This window comes from Ambystoma mexicanum, chromosome 2p (genome assembly GCF_040938575.1).
Source record: "Ambystoma mexicanum isolate Mex_15411 chromosome 2p, UKY_AmexF1_1, whole genome shotgun sequence".
NCBI lineage: Eukaryota > Metazoa > Chordata > Amphibia > Caudata > Ambystomatidae > Ambystoma > Ambystoma mexicanum.
In genome coordinates this window covers 1,043,163,263-1,043,180,296 of record NC_090923.1, presented here as the reverse complement: position 1 = coordinate 1,043,180,296, position 17,034 = coordinate 1,043,163,263, and positions in this window count along the sequence as shown.

Genomic DNA, 17,034 nt, shown 5'->3' with positions numbered 1-17,034 from the left:
ACATTTCACCAAACGAGTCTCACATAGATCTCTAGTGCTTTTATATGATATTAAAATGTGATACAAAGATTTCACCTTGCCCTCTTTACAGAGATTACACTCAGCAGATCCTGAGACCCCCTCTCTCCACAGACTGGACCTCAGCCTTCTTTTAACCAAAGTTAATCGAATCCTTAAAAATTCCATTCTCAGTTTGGGATCCGGAAACCATGTCAAATAATTTGGAAGAACTTGTTTAGATTTATCAAAGATTGAGAGTGATTTAAATATCTTATAACTTCTCATTTGTGCTATGGTCTTACTCCAGTCCGCTTGAGACAGAGCCAGCTTTACACCCACTGGATTCTCAATTAATTCTACTAGAGTACGATCACATCCCTCCAGAACACTGACCACATATTTTCTTAATTGCACCAGAAACCTGTTTTGTCCCCTGTTTAGTTCTTGTAGGATGTTCCCATATAAAGTGTTCCCTGTGCAAGTTTGTATACATCTAAATAAACTTACAATTTTCCAATTTAAACTAATATTTAGGGACGGGTGGCAATGGGATAACTTGCGGGTAAGTGAAGAACATGTTTCCATATTTTACCCTCAATTCGTTCCCAATTTATCAATTGCAAATTCGGAATTGTATCTAGGCCATGGAGCAGAGATGGAACCACCATTTGCTTTATAATAATTCAACAATGGAGCTATTGAAAATGTGCAGAAAGTCATGGGTATTCTTTTCATTTGAGCTGTCAGCGGGATACGTTTAAGTTCTAAATCAGCTTCCAGTGCACCCTTAGATTGAAATTTGTAAGAGGATTCAATTCAACACTACAGCTAAGTCAATGCCTAGTCTGGGATACTGAATGGAAACCCTTATTGATATATCTTTATGTCCAGTTCATGCGTTCTGGATGACTACCGCTATATAACACCCCTCCCTTGGAATCCCCCTGACCCCACTGAGCCAAGAAGTAGTTCTGTTTTGCAAGTTAAAAGGTTTATTTGATAATTTAAACAATAGATATATATATCACACTTCATAATAATTTAATAATTGAATATCACACTGAATCTGAGCAGTAATCAATAATGGATAGTCTGGCACTAGCACACTTCTTTATAATCAATGATGAGTGGTTATAGGATGGATAAGATAGCAACAAGACTTTATGGTTTCAAATGGATGCAAGGTGGAATGAAAATGCAGTACAGAAAATATTCAATATGCGTTCAACAAAACAATGTAATCACTTTTCTCTGGCAATCCCCTCCCCCCTTTATGCAATGTAAGGAAATGGAAGGAAAGCACACAGTTCTCAGAAATGCAATCAAATGTAATTCAGTTCACCCCAGCAAGCTTAGACTACAGAAGTTTAGAAACACAGGCCCAAAATGCTTTTATATGTGCTGGCAATGAAGTGAAAAATATGCTAAAATGCTTTTAATTCCCTCTAGAGGTTCAAGGTGAGTGGTATCAAGTTAATATTAGTCCAGACTCACTTTAGCAAGGATCTAGGAGTAACTAGCAGGTTAAACGAATTTTTGGCAACTGAAAGCAAGAAAAGTGCTGTTTTCACACGTTGAGAAATTTGCAAATCGCGGCAAATTCACGAGTGCGTTTTTCGCGATTGCGGCAAAAGTATCGGGAATCGGAATGCGGTTCTAGGTTCGTTGAAAAGCTGAGATTCTATGCTTTCAGAGGAAAGTTACTGCAAGTCTCTAGGACAAACGGTCACGGAGATATGAGCGATTAAATAAAGGTCGTTTTTCAGATTTGAAATTTTAAAGTTCAAAAAGACAAGTGACAGCTAGCAACTAGAAAATGACAGGTGACAGTTAGGAGGCAGTTCTACTTAGATTAAAATAGCTTGGATTAGATTATTTTAACTAAGAGATTGGTTCTGCACAGTTCTGCTAGGTACTCACACTATATTCTTGAATTAAATGGGCCTCGCCACGGATCTGGTCAGGTTTTAGACTGGACTCTGGTCTGGTCTCTGCACTTCACAGTGATCTGGGTCAGCTCTCTGGTTCTGCTAACAGTGGTCTGGGTCAGCTCTGCTCTCTCTCTAGCCTCTCTGGATTCTGGAGATTGATGGATTTGAAGTCTGGATCTCTGGATGTGGTATGGTCCGGCAGAGCGCGTTGCAGCAAATGGAATTGAAGGTCCCTATCTGTTCTGACTGTCTGCTTTTATGTGTTTTGAAAATGGGTGTGTGTGCAGCATCACTAGGCTCTACCCCTCTCCACTCGTCATTGGCCACTTCATCCTCTTCCCCTTGATTGGGGGAATGAAATGAAGTGTCATCATGATGAGGTCTGTTTATGATACAGAGAACCCACCCCTGTCAAATTACACACAATCTATATTTTGACCCAAAAGACATATTTCATAGCTACACAGTGGTTTGAAATTACATGCACCCATCATGCATCACAGGAGGTATACCCTGTCCAAATCTGCTCTTCCTGGGAGCTTGCATTCAGAAATGGCGACATTTGCACTTTTTAACTGGTTTCGCAATATCGGACATTAACCCAAATTTACACACATGTGCGCAAGGAGTATGGACATTAATTGATGAAGTGTCAGATTTTTAACATGCATACATTTTAAGTAATACCCTCTTAACTGCTAGTTTGCCCCCAGATCATGCCACCGGTTCTAAAAACCTCTTAAAATGTGGGCAGAAAAATCACAAGAATTATGGTATCATTTAAATAATTTTCACAAGTCCGCTCTATGAGTTATTCATCTTTTTCTAAAACCATATTCTGGCTACAGGGGTGTGGTTTCCCCCCAGCACAAGGTTGAATTTCTGGTTTTTCCAGTTCTGCCAAGCCAGCTTGCTCTCACAGGCAGTGCTCCTCCCCTTTACTTCCAGGAGGAAGCCACTTTTTACGGCCCCCATAATAAAACATTTGCCTGAGTCAGGACAGGGCTTTGTTCAATTTCCTGCAGAGCCCAGGTAATTCAATCAGGGAAGTGTCATATCCCTTTTGGTGGGAGCAGCAAAAGGCAGATAGGCTGGGAACACAGCTGTTGTGCAAGTCTCAACTCCTGTCGGGGGTAGCTGGTGGGCAGAATTCAGTTCCTTAAGCCAGGCCCCAGCTAATGTCACTTTTGTTCCCCAGTTTAAGTCAAGACAATTTTTTACATATGCAGCTAGGATGCTGATTCTAAGTTTAAAACTATGACATTTAAACAATTGCAACCTATGTGACACTCAAAAGTAGGTCACTCATTTCTTTTAAACATTTAGGTTTTTAGTGTCTTTCAGTCCAAATTTACTTAAACTGCTGAAATCCACAGCTCAGCCAGTCTTGTTATAAACCTTCAAGTCACATCAGAATATAACTTTAGATTGTATCCACCTCTCAGTAAGTCTTTCTTTGGCTTGCCTTGGGTTCATTTATTCAGTTTTAAACAAAATCTGGTGGTTTTAAAACGCCGGCTTCCTGATAGTGGTGAGTACTGGTACTGCACCCCTTTTTGGGATTTAAGAAAATGAATTCCCCACAATTCTAGGTTGCTTTTGGCAATCAGCATTGCCATTCCCAATGGTTTCAGACTACTGTGTGGGTAGTCCAATGGTGGTTTTAGGCAGTGCCCTTCTGTGCCCATAACATCGGCAAAAATGAGCGGCAGCCTATTCTTCATGCATTTCCCTGTGCATTTTCTGGGAAGCTCTGGCCATCATGATGTTTTCCATGTCAGTACTGCACAGTTTTGAGGTAGGGCTTGGATGCGTGGATAAAAACATCCCACAAGCCCCCCTCTTGCGATGGCCATTCTGTTTCACTGATGGGACTCGCAAGACCTGGGATGTTTCCTCATCTTCTTCCAATAGATGGCACAGTTCAGCATCTTTTCCTCCATCCTGTACTGATCGATCGGTTCTCCTCGCCGGTCCTGATGGGAATATTGGGCGGTACACTGGGCCCTCTTGCGTCTCTGCTCCCGGTCTCCGGAACGTCCTCCTTGGCCCGTCTCCAGGTTTTCTTTCTCCTAGGACGACAAAGGAAGAGCGGCAATACCTATTCATAGACATTTTTCCCCCACCATTGATATAGTGGGGTGGCATATGAATTTTAGAACTCAACAGATATGCACATGCACATTAATTTTAAATTAAGAGACTGGAACACATAAACTTGAGAAACACAGAATTTGATAGGCTATATGTAGGATCTTTTAAGTTAGAACTGAATTAATCTGAGACAGTACCCTCTAGGATTCCAGAGGATTCCTCCAGTTGTTGCAGAGTGTGCCTGGGATGGCAACACTTCAACTGGTTAATGTGGACCCACTTGTCGTCCCCCTCTGCCAAACCGCCTTTGGGGATGCGGATCTTGTAGGCCACAGGGGAGATTTTGTCTATAATCTCAAAGGGTCCCTTCCATGTAGGCAAAAATTTTCGCTGTTTGGCCTGGTTCCTTTGGAAATTGTATAGATAGACCCGGTCCCCCACCTGATATTCCTTCCTGGAAGTCTTCAGGTCATAGTGGGTCTTCATGCTATCAGCTGATCTTTCTAGATTCCGCTGAGCATAAGCAAAAGCATGTTGAAGGTGTTTCCTTAAATTCTCCACATACTCATGAGTTGTGGAGGCATTTATCAGTGTCTGCTCTTGGGTCCTGTAGAGCAAATGCTGAGGAAGCACCATCTTGCGCCCAGTCATCAACTCAAATGGTGACATTTTGGTTGCAGATGAAGGGGTAGATCTGATGGCCATTAGGACCAGAGGTAATCGGATATCCCAACTTGGCCCAGAATCTGCCACAAACTTCTTTAGTATGCTCACAATGGTTCGGTTATATCTCTCTACTTCCCCAGAAGAAGCGGGCCGGTAAGCAATATGCAACTTCCTTTTGACCCCCAGTATCTCCCACATCTTTGTCATTACTTCACTGGTGAAGTGGCTACCCCTGTCTGACTCAATCCTTTGAGGTAGAAAAAAACGGGAAAAGATGTGGTTAATCATCAGGGCAGCAGCAGTTTCTGCCTTGCAATTTGGGGCTGGGAGACATTCCACCCACTTGGTAAACAAGCATGTCACAGTCAACATGTACTTATTCCCCCTAGCAGAGCGAATCACGGGGCCTACAAAGTCGATTTGTAAATCTGACCATTGAAGTGTCATCCCCCTCTTTTGGAGAGGCGCACGGTGCGTGAGGGATGATAGCTGAAATTGTGCACACACAAGAAACCCCTTCAAGTATTGGTCGAGGTCCTGCCCCATGTGTGGCCAGTATGCAACCTCTCTTAAGATTTCCAATGTTGTGTGAAACCCCCTATGACCGGCGGTGGCCGCATCATGGGCGTGACTTAACATCAGGCTTCGGAATGAGGTAGGAACCACCCACTGATCGTGGCCAGCTTTGGATTTCCTTACCAGCAAACCGTCTTGGATTCGGAACATTTTTGGACATTTCATCAACACTCTTAGGTCCTCCTTCCCAATGTAATCGGTATCCGTCAGGGGAAAGTTCTCAGGGTCCTCAAGGTGTTGGTAAAACTTACCAATAATTGGATCCCCCTTCTGAGCTGTAATCAAATCAGCATCAGGGGTCTCCTTACTCCATTGTGCAATTGAAAGGTCGTTGTGAGCATTTGTCTGGGACCTAGTGATAGCAGTGACCTGGATTTCCCCCAACAGGGACTCAATCTCAATTAGATCCCCTTGGATGGCCCCGGTTTTGGCCAGCTGATCAGCTAAGTCATTTCCAGTTTTGTCTGGTCCCTCTACTTTGGAATGACCCTTGATCTTTTTCCAATAGATGGTCATCTCATTCGAGGTGACCAGATCAGCAATGTTTTGGATCAACTTCCCATGTTTCAAGGGTTTGTTGTTAGCACATAACATGCCTCTGGTTTTCCAATTAACCAGGTGCTCCACGAACCCGTTCCGTACATAATCCGAGTCTGTGATTATGACCAGTTCGTGGAGTTGATGCTGGACAGCAGTGAGGATGGCCTGATGCACAGCCATCAATTCTGCCACCTGACTACTTCGGGGACCAATTCTATATCCAGCGGAGGGTTCTGGGGACTCCTTCACCCATGCATTCCCTACGCCGGGCACCAGTTCTTTTTCCTTGTTGTTGTCAACATGGTAAGAGCATCCATCCACATAGACAGTGGGCATTCCCTCACACTTGTCCTCTTCAAAGACTTTGTGTGGGGAATTAAGGTATGCCTCCATGTTGTCCTTGATTTTTAGACTTTCGTCCTCGAGACAGTTTTCTCTGGCACAATCATGCAAGTCAGCCAGACCTTGCGCGAGGGGACTCTTCTTGTTTTGGCCATATCTGACCTCCACAGGAAAGCCTTGCATTGACAGAATCCAGGAAGTAATTCGGGAATTACTCACATTTCTGGCCCGGATTCTGTCACTTTGGAGATATTGCAGAGGCTGGTGTGGAGTCTCCACTATGATGTGTTCCCCCTGGATAAACGGGCGGTAATTCTTCAATGCCCACACCGTTGCCAGGAGTGCCTTCTCACAATCGTTGAATTTGTCCTCCACAGAGGATAAAGTTTTGCTCGCAGAGGAGATTACTTTATTGACCTTGTCATGCTTTTGGTATAATACTGCTGTCAAGCACGTATTAGAGAACCCCGTCTCCAGGAAGAACTCCTTGTTTCTGACAGGGTAAGCCAGGCAAGGTGCTTGTGAGAGGCTTCTTTTGAGTTGTTTTACTGCCTCGGCTTGTTCTGGACCCCATTCCCACTTGACCCCCCCCCCTTCAGGAGATGAATCAGGGGTCTGGTGATCTCTGCGTAGCCCTCAATGAACTTTCTGCTGTAATTAGTCAGTCCAAGGAGGCTCCTTAGTTCCCGCAGAGTTGTGGGGTCCTTCAGTTTCTGAAGTGCTTCCACTTTCTTTTCCTGGGGACAGAGACCCTGAGGAGTAATCTCATGCCCCAAGAAATTAACACGGGTTCTACACCACTGTGCTTTCTGAAAGGAAAGTTTTGCTCCGGCGGCCCTCAACTGGGTCAGAACATAACGGATCTCCGCTATGTGTTCCTCCACAGATGAACTTTTGATGAGGACATCATCTACATAAGCCAGGTTACCCCTCGCACCCAGGTCGGGCATGGCCTTATGTAGGAAAATGTTGAACTCATTACCGGAGTTAAGGTATCCGAAGGGAGTCCGGGTCCATGTGTATTGCTGGCCCCCAAAGGTAAAAGCCAGCTTGTATTGGTCCTCCCTACTGACAGGCACAGTCCAGTATCCATTGGTCAGGTCTATTGCAGTGAATACCTGTGACCCCTGGATCTGGGCCAGCCCTTGGTCAATGTAGGGCAGAGGCCATCGGGAAGTATGGACCCGTTTGTTGAGCTCCCTGAGGTCGGCGCAGAGTCTCCACTGGCCGTTTGGCTTCAATATTCCCAGCACCGGATTATTGAAGGTGCTGTGGACGGGACGGATTATTCCCCTGGACTCAAGGTTCTTAATTATTTCAGTAAGGGACTCCATTGATGCGAGAGGCAAGCGATATTGCTTCACAAACACAGGGGTCATGCCAGGGTCCGTGGGGATTGTTGTTGTGTGGATGTCAGTGCGACCACAGTCATATGAGTCTACCGCAAAGAGATCTTGGAAATCCAAGAAAACTTGTTTCAACTTTTGCTTTTGTTCCAGAGTCACGCAGGCATCAGCTAGGTTGACTCTCTCTTCCACCATCTGCCTGAAGCCTGGAAAGACCTCTGGTTTGGCTATCTCAGCGGCCTCCTCCAGCTGGGTGGGGAAGTCCCTGGTCAGAGTGCTGATTTGGACTGGAGGCTTCAGGTGGGAAAGGCAGCCCTCATGGACCTGGAAGATCACCTCATCCCTCCTGAAGTCACAAGTCACATCTTCCTTACCATAAGGGCAAGAAGTGTACACCAGGAAGTTCCCCCCATGCCGGGTAAAAATCCTGTCTGGTGTTGTATTGTCATCACTGTCACTGTCAAAGCAGTCCTTGGGGATTGGCCCTAACAGTTCATTACCTAAATCGATGGAAAAATGTCGGTCATCCACCGCCATTCCAATAATGGTGCCTGCGGCTAGAGTAATACTCTTTAAGTCGCTGTTATCCACCTCTATTGGAATGGTGTCATGTTCTATGTTGACTAATGGTGTTGGGTTTACCCCTAACCCTTGCTGTTGGAGAGAAGCATTTAGATGTATGTAAGCATCAGGGTTTTGCAAATATTGTCCTCTTTTAACTTTCACTTCCAGGGAGAATTGTCGGGTCCTTTCTGGGATGGTGACTTCCTCTTTGATCTGAATTTCAACTGCATAAGGTAGCAATTGAGCTGACCTAAATGCTTTTTCTGGATCATCAAAGCCCATGGGATTATCCGCTAATCGGGACCAAGCTTTGAGGTTTATTAGGTCCAAACTAATGGCAAAGCGATTGAGAATGTCACTGCCTAAGTAAAAGGCGGCAGGGACGTCTCACACGACCCAACAATTGTGGACTATGCTCTTGTTGCCAATGGAGATTTTGAGCATACACCTGCTTGGCAGGAGATGTTTGGAATTAGGTGCTTCCAGGTCCATTTCCCATTTGTCTATCAGTTTGAATGTGGGAATGGCTGGATCTTTTGGGAGTTGGCGGAACATGGCTTCACTGATGAAGCTCTTACCGTTGTTCACACACACTCGAGCGAGAACAGAGTCCTTCCCATCATTTAACTGAACAGGGATGAACAACTGCTCTCCAATTTGCTGAATATCAGCCAGGCTCTGAGCTGATTTCACATCTTTCTGGACTATAGGAGTGGGAGTTTCTGATTGTGGATTAGTATAGAATCTCAGAGTGTTTCCTTCCAGCGTGTAGTACCACTTTAGACTGGAAGGAAGGTTGATTTTCAGAAATAGAGAGGACCCTCCATCACCAGTCTGTTGTCCTACTGCTATTACTGTCACGTCTGGAATCTGGTTATTCTGGAAGTGGAATTCTACTTGGTCAGATTTTTGTTCAACCATGTGGCATGTGCCGTTTAAACTAACATGGTTGACACTCTGTTTTAATTTTATTGGTCGGCTAGTCTGGGTCCAGAGGACCTTGTTTACACAATCTATTAGGGGTGACAACCTTCTCAGGAGGTCATTCCCTAGTAAACAAGGGGTGCCCTCTGGAGTCACAACTATGACCGGGTGTTTCAACTTGTGTCGCCCAATTTTAATGTCCAAATCTGCCGTCCCCTCGATGGGAATTTCCTTCCCGTCAAAGTTCTGGAGTTGTCCAGGAAGTGAGGTGAGAGGAATTTGGTAATTCTCTCCCCTTCCTGCCTTCAGTTCGTCAAAGGCCCTCCTGGACAGAAGGGTAGCTTGAGATCCAGTGTCCACCAGTGCCAAAATTCTACCCTGCCCCTGTACTTGTACCGTGGCATAGTATCTTCCCTCCTTCTCCTCAAGGGGGCACAGATAATGCACATTTTTGGACAACTGGTGGGCTAACTTTCTGGTTTTGGACATCGCTAGCGAAGAGATTTGGGCAGAATTCTGTGGAGAGCCTTGGGAATCTGAAAGAAAAAGTTGGCAACTGGAGATCAGAGCCATTGTGGGTTCCCCTGGCTCCGGTTCCGGGCCGCCCCCCCCTTTTTGGAGGCAGTCACCAGGATGGGTTTGAACCAGGGGATTTTCTTGCTGTTGGTTCTGGGATGAGATGGTGGGCGGCGGTAGCTCAGTCTCCACATCTCCCCAGTCTGGATTTGCATCCCTAGGGACCCATTTTTCTTTGGGAGGAGTTCCCCCCTCTCTGAAGGAGAAGATCCTTTTCCCAGGATCCTCTGAGGATCCCTCTCCCTCAAATTGGAAGATCTGTACCTCCTCCTCAAACTGAGTCTGTTTGGGTCTTTTGTTTCTCCTACCCCCCTCTGCTCCTTAGGAGGCAGACTTTCAGGGGCAGGAGATTTTGTTTCCGGTTCCTGGGTTTCCAGGGGCTGTTTACAAGTGAGGAAGGAAGCTTCCTCCAAGGCTTTACACCCCCCTTCCCTTTGTGCCTCCTCCCTGGGAACCGGTGAGTTATCGGGGTGCTGCCCCCGTCATTGTTCTGGAGCACCAGGTCCAGAGTTGGGTGCGTTCTGCGCCGGCATGCCGATCTGAGGGTTCTGCTGAGCCCTCAGTATGTGACCCAGATCCCGCGCCATGTTCTGAACCTGGCGCTCTAACTGGGAAATCCGCTAAGGCTGATACGGGGCCCTGTTTTCTCCCCTGGGCTGATCCCGGGACGGGTAGCTATCCCTTCTTTGGTAGTACCCCTGGTTGGGAAGATTTGGATACCCCTCCACCCTTGGCCTCCCCTCTCCCGGATTCGTTTGTCTGGGCTCAAGGAATTGGGGAAAGAAGGGTGGAGGATTTTGGGGCTGGAAGTTGGGTGGCTACCTGGGGAAGAAGTTCTGCCCAGGGTTTGGTGAGTTTCTGCCCTCCTGTGAGAAGTTGGGAGGGAAGTTCTCTGGGTTAGGTGCTTGGCTGGATCCCCCCCCTTGGGCTGGAGGAGTCCACACATAACCCAGGATGGGTCTGTTTCCCTTGTAAGGGGGGCTTACATAGTCAGGAGAGCAAGGGACCCCATTTGTGGGGCTGCCTCCCTGGCTCCCTGTCTGTGACTGGCCCGAGGACCTTCTGGGCCTAGCATTATTAGGTGCAGGTAGGTTTTTAGGCCCCCCTATCTCCAAATCCAAAACTGGGGTGACCTTTACCTCTGCCACCTTGGCAGCAGCAGGGGTGCTGTTGGTTTTGGGATTTTTCTGGGTATTGCTTTTATTTTCTATGGGCTTCTGCACCTCATAGATCCGGGTAGCCTGTTCAATGACCCAGTCTAAAGATCTTTTCTCATGAAAATCTCTCACGAGCTGGGTCATTATATATTTGGGCAAGGCATGGAAAAATGTATTGACGAATTCTCTGCTGTCTGTGCGCACCCTTCTGGTGGTCTGCACAAAGGCACGTTTCAGTTCTTGCACAAACTCTTGTGGGGCCTGATCCTCCCCACACTGCAAATTGTAGGCTGCCTTGCGAGCCTTTTGGGGATTTCTGTGAACAGAAAAATGTTTTAATATGGCCGCCCTATAGGTGGACCACCTGGAATGATTTTGGTCCTCCAGCCCTGCAAAGAAACTGGAGTACTCTGGGGAGAATGTCCACTTTACATATTGGATACAGCTTTGGCTGTCCTTCAAATGGAAAGTCTCCATCATTAGCTCAAACAACTCTAAGTGCTCCCAAACAGAATACTTGGCATTCTTATGATACGGCGTGATGACGCTCCTGATTGCCTTAATCTTCTTTAAGGGGTCCTTAAGCAAGGCCCTTTTTGTCTTATTGGCCCTTTTGGTCCGGGTAACCCTGGTCCATTCATCTTCTGACTCAGAGGCACTGCTCCCAGTGGTTCCCGTCTGTTCTTCCAGGTTTTCCCGGATTCTGCGAGCCTGGGAATGGCTGGCAGAATGTGGGGACCTGGTCTCCTGTGTCCTGTACCGCTCAGAGGAGTCTTCAGATCCCTCCTTGTGCCAGGATTTGATGGGTACCCCCCCCACTGACCTAACTGGGCAGAGGTTTTCAGGATGCCCTTAATGGGCCTACTCTCCTGGGGTTCCCCACTAAATTGCACTGTGCTTGGGTGCCCATACCCGGATGCCCGCCCCTCCATTCCTGGGTGGTACTGGCCGATGAGCCCCATGCTTCTGGCTGGATAGTAATCTGCCATCCCTGTGGCCCTGTGCTCATGTGCACCAGGGGACATGGGGGTGGCAAAGTCCAGGGACTGAGAGAGATACAGGCCTCTGGTACTAGGGCTCCTGGGGTTATGCTCAGGAGTTTCTCTTTCCCAGCGAACCTCATCTCTATCCGCCCCTGCTCCCTGTTGCAATGCAAGAGCCTGCGCCTTCAGTTCCTCAGTTAAGGCCTTACTAGACTCTATCAGTCTCTCCTGCATCGCTACCTGTTGTTGGAGCCTATCATTGTGCCGGCAGAGAGCCTCATTCTCTCTCTGCGTTTCCTGATTGGTCCTGGAGCACTGGGCCAGTCTTTGCTGCAGGAGGGTTACCTCCTGAGCTGTGTCCCTATTGGCCTGCTCCTTTCTTGCCAGAGCATCCTCCACCTTCCTGGTGTGCTCTAACAAGTTCTGGTGTTCTTTTTGGAGGTCACCCAGTCCCTGGAGGGCCAGGTGATTTTCTTCCAAGAGCCTGCATCTGTGCCGCCAGGTCGTCCCTTTGCCTTTGGAAGGCACCCGCTTTCTGGCGCTCCTGGTCAAACTCTGCCTGGGTATCCAGGTCTTTCAAAATCAGTTTATTGCTCTCTGCCTTCTCCCTATGTAGGTGGCTTTGCAGGGTGACTACCTGCTCAGCACATGCCCTATTGAAGTCTAACTGTTGCTCCAGCTTTTGCTGGCTCTGCAGTAGGGAGTCCAAACCTTCTTGGTACTCCTTCTGCAAGGCCAGAAATCTGGTATCCTGGTCAGCCTTTTCCTGTTGCAGGATGTCCATATCCCTCTTTATTTTAATGATGTGCTGTCTACTCTCATTTTCGGACTCCTGGCTCCCCTGCAGCCTCTGCTCAGAAGAGACCAGGTCAGATTGGACCTTCTCTTACGCCATCTGTCGCTTATTTGCCAGATCTTGGCTTTCAGTACATTTATCCTGCATGTCTCCCATATATAGGTACAGGTATGCCGCTATCCTAACCATCTTGTCTTGTTCATCCTTAGCCTTCGGGGCCAAATATAGTTCACTCAGGGCCACATGTAGGGGACCCTGATCTCCCCATATATCTGACCCTGTTTCCGTGATCTGGGGTGCGATTGCTTGCAACCAAACTCTCTGGTCCTGATGAGTCCACTCACCTCTCACAAATAACTTATGTAAGAAGTGCTCTCTGGCTATTTTCATATCTACCAAGGTCGTCATTCTGGAATTTGAGTTCCTTCCTGACTTACAGAGGTTTGTATTTTTTTTTTTTTTTGCAAAACAGACCTTTTCCTTAGAGCGTTCCTTTGAGGAGTGCTTTACAGCGTAACACAGCGTGTGCTCCGACCGGATATGTGTATCTGGTCAGCTGGCACGCTGTATTAATCTGCACAAATGGTAGATCTAACCCAAACGTCCCGCTCGAGCCCCCAATGTTCAAGAGGAGTCAATTCAACACTACAGCTAAGTCAATGCCTAGTCTGGGATACTGAATGGAAACCCTTATTGATATATCTTTATGTCCAGTTCATGCGTTCTGGATGACTACCCCTATATAACACCCCTCCCTTGGAATCCCCCTGACCCCACTGAGCCAAGAAGTAGTTCTGTTTTGCAAGTTAAAAGGTTTATTTGATAATTTAAACAATAGATATATATATCACACTTCATAATAATTTAATAATTGAATATCACACTGAATCTGAGCAGTAATCAATAATGGATAGTCTGGCACTAGCACACTTCTTTATAATCAATGATGAGTGGTTATAGGATGGATAAGATAGCAACAAGACTTTATGGTTTCAAATGGATGCAAGGTGGAATGAAAATGCAGTACAGAAAATACTCAATATGCGTTCAACAAAACAATGTAATCACTTTTCTCTGGCAATCCCCTCCCCCCTTTATGCAATGTAAGGAAATGGAAGGAAAGCACACAGTTCTCAGAAATGCAATCAAATGTAATTCAGTTCACCCCAGCAAGCTTAGACTACAGAAGTTTAGAAACACAGGCCCAAAATGCTTTTATATGTGCTGGCAATGAAGTGAAAAATATGCTAAAATGCTTTTAATTCCCTCTAGAGGTTCAAGGTGAGTGGTATCAAGTTAATATTAGTCCAGACTCACTTTAGCAAGGATCTAGGAGTAACTAGCAGGTTAAACGAATTTTTGGCAACTGAAAGCAAGAAAACTGCTGTTTTCACATGTTGAGAAATTTGCAAATCGCGGCAAATTCGCGAGTACGTATTTCGCGATTGCGGCAAAGGTATCGGGAATCGGAATGCGGTTCTAGGTTCGTTGAAAAGCTGAGATTCTATGCTTTCAGAGGAAAGTTACTGCAAGTCCCTAGGACAAAGGGTCACGGAGATATGAGCGATTAAATAAAGGTCGTTTTTCAGATTTGAAATTTTAAATTTCAAAAAGACAAGTGACAGCTAGCAACTAGAAAATGACAGGTGACAGTTAGGAGGCAGTTCTACTTAGATTAAAATAGCTTGGATTAGATTATTTTAACTAAGAGATTGGTTCTGCACAGTTCTGCTAGGTACTCACACTATATTCTTGAATTAAATGGGCCTCGCCACGGATCTGGTCAGGTTTTAGACTGGACTCTGGTCTGGTCTCTGCACTTCACAGTGATCTGGGTCAGCTCTTTGGTTCTGCTAACAGTGGTCTGGGTCAGCTCTGCTCTCTCTCTAGCCTCTCTGGATTCTGGAGATTGATGGATTTGAAGTCTGGATCTCTGGATGTGGTATGGTCCGGCAGAGCGCGTTGCAGCAAATGGAATTGAAGGTCCCTATCTGTCCTGACTGTCTGCTTTTATGTGTTTTGAAAATGGGTGTGTGTGCAGCATCACTAGGCTGTACCCCTCTCCACTCGTCATTGGCCACTTCATCCTCTTCCCCTTGATTGGGGGAATGAAATGAAGTGTCATCATGATGAGGTCTGTTTATGATACAGAGAACCCACCCCTGTCAAATTACACACAATCTATATTTTGACCCAAAAGACATATTTCATAGCTACACAGTGGTTTGAAATTACATGCACCCATCATGCATCACAGGAGGTATACCCTGTCCAAATCTGCTCTTCCTGGGAGCTTGCATTCAGAAATGGCGACATTTGCACTTTTTAACTGGTTTCGCAATATCGGACATTAACCCAAATTTACACACATGTGCGCAAGGAGTATGGACATTAATTGATGAAGTGTCAGATTTTTAACATGCATACATTTTAAGTAATACCCTCTTAACTGCTAGTTTGCCCCCAGATCATGCCACCGGTTCTAAAAACCTCTTAAAATGTGGGCACAAAAATCACAAGAATTATGGTATCATTTAAATAATTTTCACAAGTCCGCTCTATGAGTTATTCATCTTTTTCTAAAACCATATTCTGGCTACAGGGGTGTGGTTTCCCCCCAGCACAAGGTTGAATTTCTGGTTTTTCCAGTTCTGCCAAGCCAGCTTGCTCTCACAGGCAGTGCTCCTCCCCTTTACTTCCAGGAGGAAGCCACTTTTTACGGCCCCCATAATAAAACATTTGCCTGAGTCAGGACAGGGCTTTGTTCAATTTCCTGCAGAGCCCAGGTAATTCAATCAGGGAAGTGTCATATCCCTTTTGGTGGGAGCAGCAAAAGGCAGATAGGCCTGGGAACACAGCTGTTGTGCAAGTCTCAACTCCTGTCGGGGGTAGCTGGTGGGCAGAATTCAGTTCCTTAAGCCAGGCCCCAGCTAATGTCACTTTTGTTTTCCAGTTTAAGTCAAGACAATTTTTTACATATGCAGCTAGGATGCTGATTCTAAGTTTAAAACTATGACATTTAAACAATTGCAACCTATGTGACACTCAAAAGTAGGTCACTCATTTCTTTTAAACATTTAGGTTTTTAGTGTCTTTCAGTCCAAATTTACTTAAACTGCTGAAATCCACCGCTCAGCCAGTCTTGTTATAAACCTTCAAGTCACTTCAGAATATAACTTTAGATTGTATCCACCTCTCAGTAAGTCTTTCTTTGGCTTGCCTTGGGTTCATTTATTCAGTTTTAAACAAAGTCTGGTGGTTTTTAAACGCCGGCTTCCTGATAGTGGTGAGTACTGGTACTGCACCCCTTTTTAGGATTTAAGAAAATGAATTCCCCACAATTCTAGGTTGCTTTTGGCAATCAGCATTGCCATTCCCAATGGTTTCAGACTACTGTGTGGGTAGTCCAATGGTGGTTTTAGGCAGTGCCCTTCTGTGCCCATAACATCGGCAAAAATGAGCGGCAGCCTATTCTTCATGCATTTCCCTGTGCATTTTCTGGGAAGCTCTGGCCATCATGATGTTTTCCATGTCAGTACTGCACAGTTTTGAGGTAGGGCTTGGATGCGTGGATAAAAACATCCCACAACTGATTTCATTTTTATACCCAGGTATATCAGTTCTTTAAACTTCGTAATTGTCTCATTCTGCAGTAGCCATTTATGGTTAATTTTCTGTGTGCCCTGGTTCTTGAATATCAAGTTTTTCGATTTTAAGGGATTCACCAAAAGGTCATTTGCCTTAGTGTAAATTCTAAACGCATTCAGTAGTCACTGTAGTGCTCTGGGTGCATAATCTAGAAGGACAATATCATCAGCATATGCGATCTGCTGCAGGCGCTGGAAGCCGATCTTCAGGCTTGCCAGTGAATGCTGTGATAAGGCATCATTCAGATCAGCTAGGTAAAGGTTAAAGAGGAAGGGGGCCAGGATGCACCCCTGCCTCACACCTTTCCCTGTTTGTATTTCATCCATTAAGATGCCTTGAGCATTCAATCTTACTCGAACGGTGGATCCTTCATATAGACTCATAACAGTAGACTTTTAGGAATTCTCCAGGCATCAAGTTTTGCCCAGAGACATTCTCTATTGATGGTATCGAATGCTCTTGACAAATCCAGCCAAGCTCCATAGAGCGGTTGACCATCCTTTTTATAAGTATTGCTGGAAATCGCTGACATAACCAGCCGGTTAAGGGAGGTCAATCATCCCTTACGAAACCCAGTTTGGAATTTTCCCAATATCTTGCTACTGCTTATTCCCTCCTCCAGGTTTCTCAATACCACAGAGGCAAATATTTTCCCATCCACATCTAGCAGGGCGATCAGGCGGCAATTTGCTGGATCTTCCTGATCATCCTTCTTGTGCATGGGAGCAATAATTGTACTCTTCCAAGAGACAGGAAGCCTCTTACGCTGCAGAGACTCCTGAAACACATTTGTCAGAATGGTTGCCCATAAAGTGATGTTCGCTTTTAAAATTGAGTTTGTTAGACCATTTGGACCTGGTGCTCTTGAGGTTGAGGATTTCTTAATTATCT